Consider the following 6000-nt stretch of genomic DNA (forward strand, 5'->3'; position numbering starts at 1 on the left):
TAACCATAAGACCTTCATTTACAAAGACATTTAATAATTTTGAATATCCGCTTCAGATTTAACATTCGGTGTACCCTTTCTGATCATTTTGGAGAAATAATTCTTAAAAGGTATATGTTTCATGACTAAAAGGCGCGTTGCCACTTGTTTCACCGTGTGAAATGACAGGAGTTAATATCATTTTCGACATTTTCAGGTCATAATAAAAACTTATCGAAAAAAATTCTGCTTCTGCTATCAAAAAAATAATGCTTCTAGAATATCAATCACAGAAAAACTTTTCAACAAAAAAGCGGATCAAAAGTCTCTTCTATGTAGCCAAAATATGTTAAACATAAACACACTTTCATGTTAAGTACGTACTTGGTTTGTTTGGATAACGTGTCGCTTTAAGCCTACCCCTTTTCTGAAGTACGTACTTGAATTCTGGTAAACAAACAGTGAACCTGTAAACAGTATTTCTGTGAATGAATTTGAAGGCACCCGAATCATTTTCAGTTAAGCACATTTGAACATGTTCGAAAAATGTTTCTAGGGGTATTGGATTATAAAATTGTATGTAAATCTTCCCACTTTCTTTTTGCAAATGTCCGCAAAGAGTCATACCATAATTTCATATACATCAGTACTAAATTCATATTTTCAGACAACAATTTCTGCTGAACTTAAAATAGTTTTTTTTAAATTGTTTAAATGGTATTGATTGCTCGGCAAAATATCAATCTGGGTGTCATTCATTACTATGTGCTGTACAAACGATCTAGGAATCAAGAAGAAAAAAAACACATCTAGGCTTCATATCGCTACCACATGCATTGAAATTATGCTTGGTTTAGAAATGCGCGCCCAAATATTTCAACTAATCAGTATGCTATGCCATCGTTACCATCCTCTCTTGGTGTTTGCTTGCGACGCCTTGGACGACCATGGAGACAAATAACAAATTGCCCGGCGCCCGAAGTAAAGAAAATCTCCGAAAATGGATGTCATGACTTTAATTTGATTCAAAAAACTACAAATTTATTTTTAACGGACAATTGATGCCACTTTTTGTTATTTTTATTCAATATAAACCGATTCGCATGCCCACAGAATATTCTTAAAATAATTTCACTTGTATTTTTTGGGTAATTTCGGAGGAGTAGTACTACAAACACCGTTACAAGAGAATTTTATATAATAGATTATTCGGAAGTGCAACTGTTTTGAACCAATCTTGATGATAAATAATCCTTCTTTAAAAAAATGTTATGAAAATGGAAAATTTCCAGCGGATTCTTCGAATAATCATCGAAAAAGGAAAGTTTCCTAATAACTAAACAGATTTTTCGCAATTGTGACGTCATAGTCTGTACCAATGCAAGAGCAGGGCTGCCTTGGCTGCCACTACCTTCTTTAAATATTCCTTGAAGCCAAAGGTTGTCAAGTTATAAGATTGTGCAAGCGGGCCCTAAGTTGCCTGGAAAACAAAAAAAAAAGAAAAAAAATCGCTAAAACGTCAGATTGGTCTGATTAAAACTGACCAGACGTTTTGTTGTTGGCATTTCGATATAGTGGCGGTGATTGCTTTATTAAAATCGCGTTTAAGAAGATCTCTTACTTGAAGTTTAAAACCGTAAGTTTCTTTATCTTGGCTATTCATCGATAAATTTTAATATATGGGGCAATCGAGAAGATCTTGTGATTGATTTTAGATGTCATTCGAATCAGTTGTAGAAACAGGACTCTGAAATTATCCAACCCAGGGGTTAACAACCTTTTTTCAGGGCATGTTGCTTTTTGATTGAATTTAAATGGAGTTTAAAATCTTTATCAGCAGATCATTAAATTTTTTTATAACGACACATTTTTGACCAAAAAAGGAAAATAAAACGAATTTAAAACGAAACAGAAATCTAACACCGTTATTTTTTCAAATAAAATAATATCAGCCAAAATTTAACAGGTACCTGGACTGCATACTTTCAATTTTTGTTATCGATTTAAACCTTTTCACTGATTTTTCTTACAAACAGAGACATCGTTTGTTTCTCTCTTTTATAAGAAACGAAAATTCTGGAGGTTTTTTTGTGATTCGAAAATGGTTTGAGCCCTTTTCTAGGAGCATAATCTCAGCGTAAACTTTAAGTGAGAAAAACATTTTTTTTGGAAATCACTGTCTTCTCAGCAAGGCCGCGCGAACTGGGGGGGGGGGGGAGGTGGGTATAGGAGTTTAACCCTCCCCCCCCCCCATGAAAATTTTTCCAAGTAAAATTTTCATCGTTTAAACGGAATAACTTGATCTTAAAACTTCATTAAGATTAAGTATTAACAAGCAAGTCAAGAAAAAATTCTCGCCTCCGGCGGAATTTGATCTACGATCACTCTTGGCTTAAGACATTTCATTTCATGACACTAAATGACGTACACGAATTAAACCAAATTTTTGATTGTAAATTGATCTGCAATTCAAACTGTATTGAAGCTCTAAACTTGAAATACAAAAACATAACCTCGTCTTTAGAATGGTTTTCTTTTTAAATAAAGTGTAACTTAACAAGTTTATAGTTTGAAACCAATCATTTCTTCAAAATGGCTAGCGAAGTAGACAATGTGCAACTCGAGACCCCATACACCCAACCTTCGGGTAGTGGTCATATCACCTCTTGTCTGCAACTCCGATTCTCTACCTCCCCGTGGTACTAGCTGGGGTGCGAGTAACCTTAGCGGAGATCGGGTACCCAACCCCGGTGGATGCTTTGGTCGCATGCAGACTGAGTTAGGGGGCTTCGTACGCGTCTGTTCTCCATGTCAGGGGCGGCGTGCGGAGCGCAACAGCGTCCTGGTGGTGTTCGGGACCCAACACAGCAACATCACGACGGTCCTCCTGCGAGATAGTGGGGTTAGCTGCGGGCCTTGCGAGCCTGTGACTACAAAAAACATAAGCAACGAACAACGAACAACAAATTTCGGATGGAAATCGGCAAAGACCCACGCGACGAAAAGGGACTAGCGATTGGAAACTTGGAACATGGAACTGCCGATCTCTAAATTTTGTGGGCAGTACCCACGTGCTCTCCAACGAATTGAAGAGCCGCAAATTCGACATCGTAGCGCTGCAGGAGGTATGCTGGAAGGGCTCCACGGTACGAACGTATCCAGATGGTCGTGCCATCTACCAGAGCTGCGGCAACACACACGAGCTTGGAACAGCTTTTATAGTGATGGGAAAGATGCAAAAGCGCGTGATCGGGTGGTGGCCGATCAACTCACGAATGTGCCGGTTGAGAATCAAGGGCCGGTTCTTCAACATCAGCATCATCAACGTGCACAGCCCTCACCTCGGAAGTACCGGTGACGACAAAGACGAATTCTACGCGCAGCTGGAGCGTGAATACGACCGTTGCCCAAAACATGATATCAAGATCGTCATCGGGGATTTCAATGCTCAGGTCGGCCAGGAGGAGGAATTCAAACCGACAATTGGAAGGTTCAGTGCACACCAGCTGACCAACGAAAACGGCCTCAGACTTATTGATTTCGCCGCCTCCAAACGAATGGCCGTACGTAGTACCTTTTTCCAGCACCGCCTCCCACACAAGTACACCTGGAGATCACCGTACCAAACTCAATCACAGATCGACCACGTTTTGATCGACAGCCGGCACTTCTCGGACATCATCGACGTCAGATCCTGTCGGGGCGCCAACATCGATTCGGACCATTATCTGGTGATGGTCAAGATGCGCCCAAAACTCTCCGTAGTGAACAACACGCGAAACCGGCGCCCGCCTCGGTTAAATATCGCGCGACTGAAGCAACCTGAGGTCGCGGAAGACTACGCGCAATCGGTCGAAGCAGCGCTGCCGGCAGAGGGCGAGCTTGACGAAGCCCCTCTCGAGGACTGTTGGGATACCATCAAAACAGCCATCAACAGTGCTGCGGAGAACGTCATCGGTTACGTGGAGCGATCTCGACGGAACGACTGGTTCGACGAAGAGTGTAGGAGGGTGATGGACGAAGAGAATGCCGCGCGGGCGGCAGTAGTGCAGAGAGGCACCCGTCGAAATGTGGAAAATCACCGACAGCGGAAGAGGCAGCGAGTCCGACTTTTCCAGGAGAAAAAGCGCCGCCTGGAGGAGGAGGAGCTCGAGGAGCTGGAGCAGCTGCATCGTTCCCAAGAAACACGAAAGTTCTATCAGAAACTCAACGCATCCCGCAAAGGCTTCGTGCCGCAAGCCGAAATGTGCCGGGATAAGGACGGGGGTATCCTGACGGACAATCGTGAGGTGATGAAAAGGTGGAAGCAGCACTTCGATGAACACCTGAACGGCGCACATGCAGGAGATCAAGACGGTGGGGGAAGGTACATCGCCGGCGTAGCCAACGACGAAGACGAGCCACTCCCAACGATGAGTGAAGTTAAGGAAGCCATTCGCCAGCTGAATAGAAACAAGTCGGCTGGGAAGGATGGCATCGCAGCTGAACTCATCAAAATGGGCCCGGACAGGTTGGCCGATTGCCTACACTGGTTGATAATCCGGATCTGGGACATAGAACAGCTACCGGAGGAGTGGAAGGAGGGGGTAATATGCCCCATCTACAAGAAGGGCGACAAATTGGACTGTGAGAACTACCGAGCGATCACTGTCCTCAACGCCGCCTACAAAGTGTTGTCCCGAATCCTACTCCGCCGCCTAACGCCACAAGCAAACAGATTCGTGGGAAGTCATCAGGCCGGCTTCATGGAAGGACGGTCAACGACTGACCAGATATTTACATTACGGCAAATCCTCCAAAAATGCCGGGAACACCAAGTCCCTACGCACCATCTATTCATCGACTTCAAAGCCGCATACGACACGATCGACCGTAACGAGCTATGGAAAATCATGGACGAGAACGGCTTTTCCGGGAAGCTGATCAGACTGATCAAGGCGACGATGGATGGAACGCAGTGCTGTGTGCGGATTTCGGGTGAATTGTCGAGTTCATTCGAATCTCGCAGGGGGCTTCGACAAGGTGATGGTTTATCCTGCATGATGTTCAACGTGGCGCTAGAAGGTGTTATTCGACGAGCGGTGGGCGAAATGCGGGGCACGATTTTCAACAGATCCAGTCAACTTATCTGCTTTGCCGATGACATTGATATAGTCGGCAGATCATCTGCGGCGGTGGGGGAGATCTACCGCAAACTGAAACGCGAAGCAGGAAGGATTGGGTTGATGATTAATACGTCCAAGACAAAGTACATGCTGGCCTGCGGATCCGAGACCGACCGAACCCGCTTGTCCAGTAATAACAAGATCACGATCGACGGCGACGAACTGGAGATAGTCGAAGACTTTGTCTATCTCGGCTCCCTGGTGACCGCAGACAATGACACCAGCCGTGAGATCCGGAGGCGAATTATTAGCGGAAGTCGTGCCTACTATGGACTCCACAAGCAACTGCGGTCGAGGAGACTTAGCCCTCGCACGAAGTGTAACCTGTATACGACGCTTATTAGACCGGTTGTTCTCTACGGGCACGAGACATGGATATTGCTCGAGGAGGACCTGCGTACACTCGGAGTATTCGAGCGACGAGTGTTAAGAACCATCTTTGGCGGCGTACAGGAGAACGGAGTGTGGAGGCGAAGGATGAACCACGAGCTCGCGCGCCTCTACGGCGAACCCAGTATCCAGAAGGTGGTGAAGGCTGGCCGGATACGCTGGGCGGGACATGTTGCGAGAATGCCGGACGACTGTCCTGCAAAACAGGTGTTCGCTACGAATCCGGTAGGAACAAGACGAGCGGGGGCGCAACGAGCGAGGTGGTTAGACCAAGTGGAGCGTGATCTGGTGAACGTGGGGTGCCCGAGAAATTGGAGAACGGTTGCTATGAACCGAGCGAATTTTAGGAATTATGTTCGTCAAGTTATGTCGTAAGACGGAATACTATGTAAATAAATAAATAATAGGAAAACTAGCCGAGGTGCCAACAATTTAAAGCTAATTTTTACTAATTTTAGTGGCCTGA

Source organism: Uranotaenia lowii, chromosome 3 (assembly GCF_029784155.1).
Source record: "Uranotaenia lowii strain MFRU-FL chromosome 3, ASM2978415v1, whole genome shotgun sequence".
Classification (NCBI taxonomy): Eukaryota; Metazoa; Arthropoda; class Insecta; order Diptera; family Culicidae; genus Uranotaenia; species Uranotaenia lowii.